Genomic DNA, 13,466 nt, shown 5'->3' on the forward strand with positions numbered 1-13,466 from the left:
ATGGGGTTCAAATACCTAGTCGTATGCCTTAGTAGCACTTCTTACGGGGAAATTCCCCTTTGTGATTCCATCGAGCCATGGTAGTTCACTACTGCTCTGGACACATTCGTTGACCGGCATGTGTCCTTCTTAGTTGCAGTGTCTGTCCCTTTGGGGAAATGTCACATGTATGTAATGGAGTCCTTGTACCTTGCTACGACTCGTCTACATTCGCTGATGACCGACACCTGCTTTGCTGGGTCACGTATGCCTGTCCCTGTACAGAACTGCCGCTTGAGCTTATGACTAGACATGTCGATCCGGGTTCTTTGAAATTGGATTGCTAGTGACACAATTGCATACGTGAGTCAAAAGGTGCAAATGGTCCCGGCTAAGGTAAGGCTGCAGCCGTGGGGATAACCGTGCGTGAGACTGCAAAGAGATGCGATGTGTTACAAGCTGGATTCCTATGGCTTAGGATCGGGGTCCTGACATCCCATTCATTTGCAATTCTTACCGGTAGCTTATTTAAGCATTTATCTAATCAAAACATGCTCGCTTTGTCCTCATGTAGCCCAGATCATTCATCTTATCCTCCTTTATTCCAAATTTTTACTGGTGGTTCCTTCAAGACTTCTTCAATTGTGTTCCTTATCTATGTCTCTTTTGTATTTTTAAGAAGAATAAGTGGTATGCTAAATCTGTTGCTTGTCATCAACTTAACTTGATGAAGGATAGGCACAACATAATTCTTATTCTTATTGCATCAGGTGATTTGAATTCTTCTTCCGGAGTGGCTCATGATATCAAATCCTTTATCCCAAGTGCTTCATCTTTCTTTTCTGGAGTTCAAGTTTTTCTCAAGTTTCTATTTGCGAAGATCCATCTAATTCTTTGCAAGGCCATAATCTTATTCATCATCCTTCATTTCTTTTCATCATTCTTTTGTTTCGGAGGTTCTTTATGGTGGTTCATCAAGGATGTAATTCTTTCTCAAGGTGTTCTTCAAGATTCTTGTGGTGGTACCTCTAGCATTCTTTATCTTGCATTTCAAAGTGCAATTCTTCCTCCTTTTCCTTTGAGGTGGTGTTATAGGATTCTTGTTAGTGGAGGAGTCTCGAAGGGAATTGCTTCAAGAATGAGATAATTAAACCCACCAATTCGTTCAATCATGAGATATTTTCAACCCATGATTTCTTTATTCAGCTATCTTGGAATGAATTTCACCTAAAGTTTTTCCTATGGATTGTTGCTATCATGGTGATTATCTTTGATCTAAGTTCTCAATGTATCCTCTTAGTGAAAGAAGTTGTGCATGTCTTGTTGCTCCCAAGCAATCTTTCTTTCTGTTAGTGGCTGGTTGTCAACTCATTATTTCAGATGGTTTTCATAAGTCCACTACAAGCTTCTTCTTGTCGTTGTTGATTTTCCAAAAACTCCATTTTATCCTCCTTTGGAAGGGTCTTCTTCAAACTCAATTGTGGTGGAAGTTGTCATTTTCTTATCCATTCTTTTCTTTCAAATGATCTAGTTTCTATTCTTTTGTTCTGGAGGCCTTGTGATGTTGCTCTCTTTTTCGTTATCTAGTTTTGTCAAGATTGTGTTCTTTCCTTTCTTATTCATTTAACCGGAGTGTTGTGTCTTCTTTGATGTTATTTCCTTGCATATCAATTTAGTTGGTTTGTTGTGAATCTTGTCAAGATCTTTCCATATTATCAAATTTTGTTCTCAATATCCTACCAAAGTACAGCCGAAATTTCTTGTGAATTCTTGCTTGTTCTTCATGTCATTCCTCAACCCCTTTGCAGCCTTCAAGGATCGTTGGTTTCACTCGTTTGTCAAGAAGCAACTAAGTTTACCTCTTACTTTCATCTTCCTCTTCCCCTTTCCTTCTTAGATGTCGGGTCAAGATCTCCTGTTAGTGTAGGAGAGTTGTAGCAGCCCGAGACCGACGCTCCAGAAGATTCCCCTTTTATTCTGTTGACGCCGTGTGATTAGATTGTTTGTCGCACTCATCATTCGCATCATATCCATTGCATCGGCACTCCGTTGCCGCCAATTTTCAAAACTTGCATCCGTTATTAGTTGCATGTTCTCTCCGCTTTCTCGTTGAGCATTTTGAGACCAACCACACATGCACGCGCCCGGGGCATCAATAAATATAATAATGTTTTAAAAAGTGTGTATAAAACATTCTCAGATTGGGTTGAAACATGGTGTGCGGTCTTCGTTTAATGTAGGTAGGCCGCCTGCCACATTTCATCGCAATCGGAGTTCGTTTGATACCCAGATTGTTAAACCTACAGCGACACTATAGTCGGTGAATTCTCTGACGTTTCAATATTTTAAACTTTGTCGCCGGGTTGCCCGTTCTCCCTCTCATCCTCGCCTAGCCCCTCTGCACAGTGCACCGACCTGTCCGCAACCAAGTCCGGTAACTTTCCCCGGACCCTAACTAGGCGGTCGTGACCATTTGATCCGGATCAACCTCGTTTTACCGCAAACCGTCATTGGTTTGTCCATTGGACTCCCTAGCCTATTCATTATCGACAGTATGATTTACATTGGAGGGTCCAGATGACCCTAGACCTAGCCAAACTTGTTGTATATAGTCCACCTAGTCTAACCCTAAACCAATCCCTAAAATTTCTCCCCCTATCCAATCACCACCGCCACACGCACCTGGTCTCCCCTCTTCCTCAGGATGAGGCTGACCAACCAGTCCTGCTCCTATCGACCCCCTTGACCCAGCCAACCCGCATAGTCCACCAGCGCCACCTCTCCTCGATCCCCATGCTCCCCTCGCTAGCTGCAGCCAGCCCGAGCCGCCCTGCTCGATGGATTAGGAGGATCCTAAGCTCCTCCAGCCGCTTTGCCTCGCGCCTCTCCGGCCGGACCCCAACGATCCGCCAACGATCGTGCTAGGAAATGGCCTTGGAGCTCCCGCCGCAGTGCAGTGCGCATGGGGCCCGCGATCCATTTCGCCGCCCTCCCGCTGTCTTGCCTCGCCGGAGGCTCCGCTGGCACCGATGACCATGTCATGCTCCTTCAGATCGAGCGTGCCAAGGATACGAGCATCCCAGTCGGCCTCGATTCTCTGCTGTCGGCCTCCCTTTCGCCGCCCCAACCCCACCGCTGTTGTGCCGACCAGCGGCCCGCAGGTGCATGTAACCACCGCGAAGCTCGTGCCATTGATCGGAGGCCCAACCCGTGCGCCCCTTGCCCACATCTTGCCGCCTCGGACCCGTTCCCAACGAGTCCCCGTCATCATGAGCCAAGACAGGTCGTAGCCGCCCCTGCGCTGTCAGCATTGCTTCGGTCTCGAGACGACCGAGCAGGTCATGCCGTGGATGTTGACTGCATGCCCACGTGTGGGGTCATGCTCCAGCGTCCAGGCCGGCCTAGCTCTCCCCCGCCTGGACCCACAGCTCCCGCGTCTGGCTCAGCACCGCCCACAGCCTAGCGGCCTCCTCAAGCCTCCACCGGCCTGCACCACCTCCGTCGTCTGTGGCTCTAGATTCGCCAAGATCCTCTCCAACCGTGTACGACTACCATCGCCGCGGAACAACCAAGACCGCGTGTACCACTACCGTCACCGAAGACCCTGGTACCACTACTTCAACTACAGTCACGAGTACCACTACTTCCACGACGTCCACAACAACGAATGTACATCTACACCACAACGACTCGATCCGCCTCGAATGCATGCTTCAAAGATTTAACCACCGTGATGACCACCCGTGGACCGAATGCATTGTTGTATGAGCTGCGAAGTTGTCCATTTCATAGATGCCATGTTAGCTGCACGTTGTCCCTCTTTCGCCGTGCCCCCGACATATGGCATTACACGCACATGCTCCCAATTCATTGGCACGAGTATCTCATCGAGTTATCAGGACTGGAACATTGCCGTGGCATCGTTTCCGTTTTGCCGTCATGGTTCCCTTTTGTTTGCCATGGCGACACATGCTTCATATCCTTCTTGCCACTGTTTTCATAAAATTGCATGCATGTTGCATTCATGGCATAATATCATGTGTTTCATGTATCTTTTAGCCGTAGCTCCGTTCAATGTTCTTATGTGTTAACCGACTAGAATGACGTGTAGAACAACATGCTTCACCTCTTGCCATGTTTAAACAACATTTAATATTGTCGTGTACATAAACGGGAGTGAAATAAATAATTCGTATGTGGAGTTTCGTCAATATGCAACTCGTTGCATATTGAGCTTCACTAAATGTGTAGTGTTGATTGTTGTGAATAGCCAAGCCATGCCTTGCATAATTGAAATGGACATGCATCATATTAGGTAGTGCATCATATCGTCCATGTGTCGTGGTGAATATCGTGTGTTGATTCTTATTTCCAGTTTTCTTCATCTCGATAGGATTCCGCAAGCATGTCAGAATGTGAGGATCCATTCGACTACATCGGTTCGTCTGTATCATGGGTTCGTTCTTCTTCTAAGCAGGATCACACGCAAGATGATCATTTCCCTAGATACCATTACTATCATTACCATGCTATTTGTCTCGTTACTTTCACTATGTCTCGCTGCCTACCACTTGTCTATACTACTAATAAACAAGCGAACATATTCTTCCCTAAACGCACCCGAAAACACGTACACGTGACATTCTAGATAAAATACCACCACACGATCCGGCCCACCTAATTAGATCTAACCGTTTACATGAAAAATAACCCCCACTGTGTACGCTTAGCAATTTAAGTGAGCGAACGAAACTCTTCCATCCGCGCATATTAAAAAAAACTCCCACGCACGACTCGAGCGTCTCCCACCCGTGCTTAGGCATCGCCCACCCGAGCCCCGGCCACCGCCTCGGCGTCGGCTGCCGGGCCCTCGCTCGGACGCCTGCCCCGCACAAGTCGCCGCCGCTCCTCGCGCTCTTCTTCGTCTCCATCCAAATGCTGCTCACCATACATATGCTGCTCACCACCGCCTCGGCGTCGGCTGTCGAGCCCTCACTTGGACGCCTGCCCCGCACCAGTCGCCGCCGATCCCCACGCTCTTCTTCGTCTTCATCCAAATGCTGCTCACCATCGATGTCGCCTCCTTCGTCGTCTTCGTGCGCCCCATCGTGCTCTTCTTCATCTCCTCCCCCGCCGGCTTCGGGCTCTAAATCTTCCTCGTCATCCTCCCGTTCATCGGTATGTCCCCTTCGTTACGTTTATACGACGCGCGCGCGATCTCAAATCAATCCTTCATTGGCATGCATGCTCTGTTTCCGTCGATGTGTGTGACTGAAGCTCACCGTGCCCGGTCGTGTATTTGGAAACGCAGTCCTGTGTCCTCTTTACTACTACTACCAGCGGCACCCGGTGAACCTGCTGCTGCTGGCGCTCTTCACAGTGGCCATCAGCTTCGCGGTGGGGTTCACCTGCGTCTTCACCAAGGGGGAGGTGATCTTGGAGTCGGCCATCCTGACGACGGTGGTGGTGGTGAGCCTGACGGCGTACACCTTCTGGGCGGCGAGCCACGGGCACAACTTCAACTTCCTGGGCCCGTTCCTGTTCGTGGCAGTGATGATCCTCATGGTATTCACGCTCAGCCAGGCATTCTTCCCGCTGGGCCGCATCTCGCTCATGGTGTACAGCTGGCTGGCGGCGCTCGTCTTCTACGGCTACATCATCTACGACACCGACAACCTCATCAAGCGCTACTCCTACGACGAGTACGTCTGGGCCGCCGTCGCGCTCTACCTCGATGTCATCAACCTCTTCCTCTCCCTGCTCACCCTCTTCAGGGCATCCGATTCCTAAAGTGCCTGGGCATAGCCACTCCTCTGTCCTAATCCTTCCCCTGCCATTACATCACGAATCTCCCTTGCTTGTGTGTGAAATAATTTGTTGTAAATTAATTTTGACCTTCAGTCTTCACCGACAGTGTAGTAGTTTGCATCCCGTGTTCCTTCTTAGTAGAGAATCATTTTGGGTATAGCATCGCATACTGGACTGATTGCGTACTGAGAAGACACCCAAACAGATTTATGCATGAACACACACAAAACATGATCCAGGCAAGGCCGAGTAAACAAGAATTGGCAATGAAAAAATACAACGCATCCAGCTGCAATATTTTCATATGTTTTTTGCGTAAAAAGGGCAAGGCTAAGAAGTGTCGGACAAAGGGATGTGTACGCCATACATGAGATGGCACACGCATGATATCTCATTCAAAAATCACCCTCAGCAACATACAACACTGAAGTCGCTATGGAGTTTAGCGCTCAGAGACTCTAATTTGTTGACTGCCTTCCAATCATGACTGCTACTCAAAAAACAGAGATTGACTATGGCAATCAGAAGAAGTGTAGCAAAAAATCAAAATCGAAAGTCATAAACCAGATAGCAAACACAAGGGGCCTCAGAGATACATTAGCAAATGTGGATCATCAAAGATATCAGATGGTACAGACAAATTTTTCACATCACAGGCCCCCAAAAAAGAGTAGATTGATGCTCAAGAGGGAATTCATGAAAGAGAAGGATGCACGAGGAGGAACTCATGATTGATACAGTTGTTTCTGCGGGCGATTAAACTCCAGCCTTTTCTGGAGTAGCTTCAGCCTAGAATGTCTCGGATGTACATATCAAAGAAAAACTGACATATTTCACCTTTCTTTTTACGAGCAGTTTTGTTAAAACACATCTAAATGTGAGATAAGTATTGCACATGTAAGTCCTATATCATTGATCTTGCATGAAGATTCATGTGGGTATTTTCTTTTTCTTTTTATGCTTGATTTAGTGATTTAGATGTGATCCTCTAATTATAGTGTAGGCCTACTTTTATGGTGATTATCTCACTATTCAAAATATTGGGTTTAATGCAGATCTTGATACAACTGGACATATCTTTGCTTTTATCTTTCTTTGTTTTTGTTGGACATGTGAGATCTACTTTCCTAAGTGAGATTTTTTTCTCAAACCAAGAAACATAGACAGACGTTGAGATATGGATATACGTGCGTGCACGTACACATTTACTAGTTTAATAAGCCTCTCAACATTGCCATGAATACTTTTAACCTTTCTACAACCTAGCAAACCACTATCTGGCTACGTTACTGCTTGCTCAGCCTTTTGATAGTGTTTCTTGTTGCAGGTGCATTTGCTTGCATGTGAAACATGGGTTCCTTTTTATATCACCCTATAATAGCTATTTAATTTAATCCACTTCTATACTTGGTAAAAGGTGGAAGGCTTGGCCTTCTAGCCTCATATTTTTTTCCACTTTTGCCGCCTTAGTTTCAGCTACCGGTGTTATATTCCATAACTCAGTGCTCCTAACACGCTCGGGGTTGTTATGGGGACCCCCTTGATAATTCGTCTTAGTTAAAGCTTGTCTAGCAAGGTCCAACTTTGGTACTACATTTGTCTAATAACTAATAAATTGCATAGGGACGTCCTGGAACACGCGGATATTAATCAACCCCCATGCGAGTGCTCCTCATGAGTGTTGGTCCAAACTAGAGCCGTTTGTGGGCGCAACCCGGGGCAACTCGAGAGATTTCTATCAGGCCACCGTACAATGTGCTTATCCATCGTGTCCTGAGAATGAGATACGCGGCTCCTATCGGGTTCGCCGACACGTCGGGCGACCTTGCTGCACTTGTTTTACCATTTATGAAATATCTTGTGCATCGGGATTCCGGTGATGCTTTGGGCTATCTCAGAGTTGAGGTTTTCCACTAAGGAATCCGAGGAGATCACGAGTTTCGTGATCGAGGCTTTGTATGCAGCTTTTGGTAATTTGTGATGGACTAGTTGGAGCACCCCTGCAGGGTTAAATCTTTCGGAAAGTCGTGCGCGCGGTTATGTGCCAACTTGGAAACTTCGTTTAACATATCGTTCTAGATAACTTGAAGTAAGCTTAATTAAAATATGCCAATTGTGTGTGTAACTGTGACTGTCTCTTCTCGTGAGTTTTGTATCCGGAAGAGGACGTGGTGGGGTTATGTCTGACGTAAGTAGGTGTTCAGGATCATTCATTTGATCATAAGTAGTTCACGTCCGCTATGCGTAGATCATTCCCCTCTTTTATTCTTGTACTCATAAGTTAGCCACCTCAAATAAATGCTTAGTCGCTTGTTGCAGACTCACCACTTAACCATACCTCAGCCATTAAGCTTTGCTAGTCTTGATACCTTTGGAAATGCGATTTTTGAGTCCCTATGGCTCACATATTAATACAACAACAATTGTAGGTATAGGTAAAGAGTTACTTTGACTTGAAAGCGAGGATTGTTCTATTTGGAGTTTCTTCTTCTTCATCATCGATCTAGGATGGGTTTCAGGCCGGCAGCATGGGATAGCAAGGATGGATGTAGTTCTTTTATCGTTTGCTTTCGCCCATAGTCGGACCCTGCTCTTCTACATGATGACTGCACGTTGTTGTAGTTATGTGATCTTGATGTATCTTGTGGCGAGTGTAAGCCAATTCCATGTACTCATATCTTCAGTACATGTACTTGTAACGATATCTGTTCTTGCAAAACGACGAGATGCGCTTCTATCCGTGTCGAGACCCTCGAGCCAAAATAAGGATAGGATCGCATCTTGGGCGTTTACAACCTTCTCTGTTGGTAGACAGAAGTCTTATGTGATTTTCATTAATGATTTTAGCAAATTCAGTTGGATCTACTTGATCAAAAATAAGTCTGATGTCTTTGAGAAGTTTCATAATTTTCAGCAACATGTTGAACGCCTCTTTGATCACAAAATTCTTACTATGCAAACTGACTGGGGTGGTGTGTAAGAGAAACTCAATTCCTTTTTTGAGCGAATTGGAATCACCCACCATGTCTCATGTCCACATACACATCAGTAAAATAGCACTGCCGAACGTAAACATAGACATATTGTCGAAGTTGGTCTATCCCTCCTTGCTCATGCTTTTATGCCACTAAAATTTTGGGATGAGGCGTTCCTGAGTGTTGTTTATCTTATAAATCATGTTCCTAGTACGATTATCCACAACCAAACCTCTCTAGAGCGTCTCTTTGGCACAAAACCAGATTACTCTTTTCTTCGTCTTTTTGGGTGTGTTGTGTGGCCCAACTTATGTACCTACAATAAGCATAAACTCGAATTTCGCTCCAAACAATGTGTTTACTTGGGGTACAGTTCCTTGCACAAGGGCTACAAGTGTCAAGATATTGCATCTGGTCGGGTCTATATCTCACGTGATGTGGTATTATGTGAGCATGTTTTTCCCTTCTACAAACTACACCCAAATGCCACCGCACAACTTTGCAAAGAACACATTCTCTTCCCATCTCATCTTGTGCCATCTCCCACTTTTCTATTATGGGGCTTTGATACTACTAATGATCACATGTCTTTGTCTCATGGTGATACTTTTGATGACAGTTTTGATGCAAGCTTGCAGGAAAATGGAAAAGAAACAAGCAAAAATGTCAATGATTTTATATTTGCACATGCCACAGCAGGCACAGATGATCCGGGATCCCTCTCGGGTGTAGATCCTGGTGCCCTCTCCTCGGGATCGGGCTCGACATGCGCTGCACGCGTGCATGGGTGATCTCCCGCGCGTCCGCGTTGGCCCGTGATTCGCCCGTCCGACATATAGGTGGGCCATGTGCCACACGCCACACACCTGTGGAGGGATCGGGCGGGTCCCCCGCATGTGCCTCTGATCGACCTGCTACCGCACCTGGTCATGACGGGGCCAGCTCAGCGGTTGGTGTCTCCCTCGGGCCATCCACACACAGTGATTAACGGGTGCGCGTCCCACCAGGTGCGTCGCTGCTGTCCTCCGCTTCACAGGTGCCATGTGACAGTTCTGATGATGGCGTGGATCCTGATGCTGCTTCCCCTCAACAGGAGTTGTTTGGTGGATCCTCTGCGGCTGATTCAGGGTCGGGTGTGTCTTCCTCGTCCAACTGGCTACATTAACAAATCACACAGCCAACACCACCTCCTCCTGAACGTGCACACACACGTTCCCAAGGAGGTATCATTAAGCCAAATATTTATAGAGATGAATGCATTCGTTGGGGCTCCTTTTGTGCCACAGGTGAACCACAGAACTTGCAAGAGGCTCTTCTGACACCCGAGTGGAAGCACGCCATGGATGAAGAGTACATGGCACTCCTGGCAAATAAAACATGGTGTCTCTTTCCACCTATCACGGGCAGAAATATAATTGACTCCAAGTGGGTCTATAAGGTAAAAAGAAAGTATGATGGTACTATTGACATATAAGGCACTCTTGGTGGCTAAAGGGTTCAATGAAAGGTATGGCATTGACTAAGATGGCACGTTTTGTCCGGTGGTCAAAGTTGCTCCCATTCGGTTAATTCTTTCAGTTGTAGTTTCCAGAAATTGGTGCATGAGATAGCTAGATGTGAAGAACGTGTTCTTGCATGGTGTTCTAGAAGAGGAAGTATTCATGCGACAACCTCCTGGGTATGGAAATCCAAACTTACCACATTCTCTCTGCAAACTTGATAAAGCATTGTACGGGTTGAAACAAGCACCTCGTACGTGGTATTCTCGGCTATCCACCAAACTTAAATCTCTTGGTTTTGTTCCTTCCAAGGGAGTTACCTCGTTGTTCTTTTATCGTAAGCATGTCACCATTATTTTTATGCTCATCTACGTTGATCATACAGTTGTGACAGGATCTTCATCCAAAGCAGTAGAAGCCCTCCTCAAAGATCTAGGCACGGAGTTTGCTCTCAAGGATCTTGGCAATCTACATTCCTTCCTTGGGATTGAGGTGAAGAGTGTTCCAAATTGAATTATCATGTCCCAAGAAAGAAAAATATGTGCAGGAAATACTTCAGAGAATGAGTACGCAAGGGTGTAAGCCATCTTCCACATCGTTGTCCACTTCAAAGAAATTATCTCTTCATGATGGAGAGGCCCTTGGGATGGAGGACTCAACCAGGTATTGTAGTATTGTGGGTGCACTAGAGTACTTCACATTAACTCGCCCAGACATTGCATATTCAGTTAATAAAGTATGCCAGTTTCTACATTCTCCCACTAGGTCACATTGGACAACAGTGAAACGAATTCTTAGATACCTCCAAGGAACAAAGGCCATGGATTCAGATTTGAGAAATCTGATTCAATACTTGTAAGTGCTTTCTATGATGCGGATTGGGCAAGTTGCCGTGATGACAGAAGGTCTACAGGTGGTTTTGCAGTATTTGTTGCAGGCAATATTGTTTCTTGGAGTGCACGCAAACAGCCCACCGTGTCTAGGTCTAGAACATAAGTTGAGTATAAAGCCTTAGCAAATGCACCTGCTGAAATAATCTGGGTTCAGAACTTGTTGACTGAGTTGGGTGTCTATCATCCAAAGGCAGCATCAATTTGCTATGATAACCTTGGCGCTACATATCTATCTCCTAACCATGTTTTCCATCCCAGGACAAATCATATTGAGATAGACTATCACTTTGTTCGCGAGCGAGTAGCTGAGAAGTTGTTGAATATCAGATTCATACCTACTGGTGATCAAGTTGCATATGGCTTCACTAAGCCTCTTACTCTTCGTCAGCTAGAGTCATTTAGACACAATCTCAACTTAGATAGTTGTGATTGAGGGGGAATGTTAAAAAACATGTATCTATTGTATTTTTATAAACCGTATTAGTTAGGTTTAAGTTACCAGGTTGTTGGCTGTTGAGATAGAATCCTTGTGGATTAATCCATCCAACTGACCATGTAAATCCTACGTGCAATCTTGGTGCCTTCGGCCTATATAACACGCAACGTGTCCCTGCAGATTTCATACACTTAAGCTACGTCTTTCACACCTACAGCTAGGTGAAAGCCACACTCCATCCAACTAACTGCAAAAATGACTCTCATCCAAAACTCAGATCTTACTTGTGTGGTGCATTCATTGTGCAAATGTTACCTGTACTTCCACTCACATCCACTCCTCAGTCTAAAGCAACAAGCGAGGGATAAGAGCCACTATGGATCTTTTAAAATGCCACATACCCAATCTTTACTTTAGGCTGAGGATATTTGAGGTCCCCGCTCCAAACCTTACTCGCATGCTGCTACTCGGCTGGGTGTGAAAAATTAGCGCGTGAAAAATCATAAGTACATGTATCATGTTAGATAGAAATCAAATTTCTCATAATTGTTTTGTACGTGAAAAATCATAAGTACATGTATCACCCAGAGCATGAAGGTAAGGGCACATAATAATTAGACTCACAAGCTACTAATAAACTGGATAATAATGAGATAATAAATATAGAGGAGAGATAGCATATGTCTCACACCATATGTCTCACACACAAAGCAAAGACAACCAACGAAGCAACGAAAGTTCAACAAATAAGGCAACAGCGAAAACAAGGAAACTCGCAAATCCTATGCTCTCTCCCCCTTTGGCATCGGGACACCAAAAAGGTAGAGAGGACACCTACGACACAGGTGGTAGCTTGAACTAGAGAGGACTCAGCCATCAGACCCCTCACCATACTCCTCATCAGTCACGTCTTCGATCTCCTCATCAGACTCCTTGTGAGACTTAGCCCACTATAGATTGTTCTTTTGCATTCACGCGGCCTCAGGAGTGATGTCTTGATCAGACCAGAGGGATATGTGCACGTCAAGCTTCCTCATAATTAGCTTGTCGTGCTAACGGCTGTCCTTCTAAGCAACATGCGTCATGTACTTCCCCTTCGCATGCATGCATAACAAGGTCTTCATCTGGTCCGTGAGCTTCTTGGCCCATGATGTCTCGGCAGAGGAAGGCACATATGACTCTAAAACGGCCTCATCCTCAATTGCAACCTCATCCTCATCAGAATCCCTAGTGGCAGCAGCGGGTGTAGTGGCGGTGTTGGCCCATTTGTCCTTCTGTCGCAGCTTGATAGGCTCATGGCGAATCCACATAGGAGCATGTAACTCAATAGCTGGGAATGCCTACGCCCACTTCTTCTTGATCAAGTAAAACAGATAAGGGTCATAGATTGGGACCTTATGGTGGAAGACTGCTGAGTGAAGCGTGCTCCACATGACGTGAGATACATCAAGTGGTCCAGAGGAATGAGTCTGCCCTTTCTGACACATCATAAGCATATACACCACGTATGAATGCGCCTGGCCCTTGTTGCCAACTAGCGGAAACAGTGTATTGTGTAATATATGATGCATGACATCAAGGAATGGGTTCATAACATGGGAGACCTCACCAGATGGGGATTCCTTCACAATATAGTACGACAGCAACTTGTCCTTAGCTGTAGCAAAAGGATTAGCGTGTGGGTGCAAGCCAACTAGGTGCTCAAGCCCCTCATCATGGATGTGCAGAAGGTCCATGAACTCCTTCCAGGTAGTAGACAATTGCTCCCCATTTGTCATCAAGGTCATAGTGCGGTCGCCATCAGGGTGATAGTGGACAGTAACAAAGAGTTGTGCAACTATATCGGGATCAAAATCATGATGAATTGTGATGAGCT

At 45.8% G+C, this 13,466-nt stretch overlaps 1 non-coding gene and 1 pseudogene across 1 annotated transcript; one reads left to right on the forward strand and one right to left on the reverse strand.

Annotated features, from left to right (window-relative positions):
- The first annotated feature begins 3,320 nt into the window (after positions 1–3,320).
- LOC123396637 lies at positions 3,321–5,769 on the forward strand (annotated as a pseudogene).
- A 599-nt stretch (positions 5,770–6,368) lies between these two features.
- On the reverse strand, positions 6,369–6,446 carry LOC123400614. Its single transcript, XR_006610834.1, has one exon. It is a non-coding gene; the product is annotated as a small nucleolar RNA snoR117 (small nucleolar RNA).
- Positions 6,447–13,466: the final 7,020 nt, after the last annotated feature.

The sequence above is a fragment of the Hordeum vulgare genome, chromosome 5H (assembly GCF_904849725.1).
Source record: "Hordeum vulgare subsp. vulgare chromosome 5H, MorexV3_pseudomolecules_assembly, whole genome shotgun sequence".
Lineage (NCBI taxonomy): Eukaryota > Viridiplantae > Streptophyta > Magnoliopsida > Poales > Poaceae > Hordeum > Hordeum vulgare.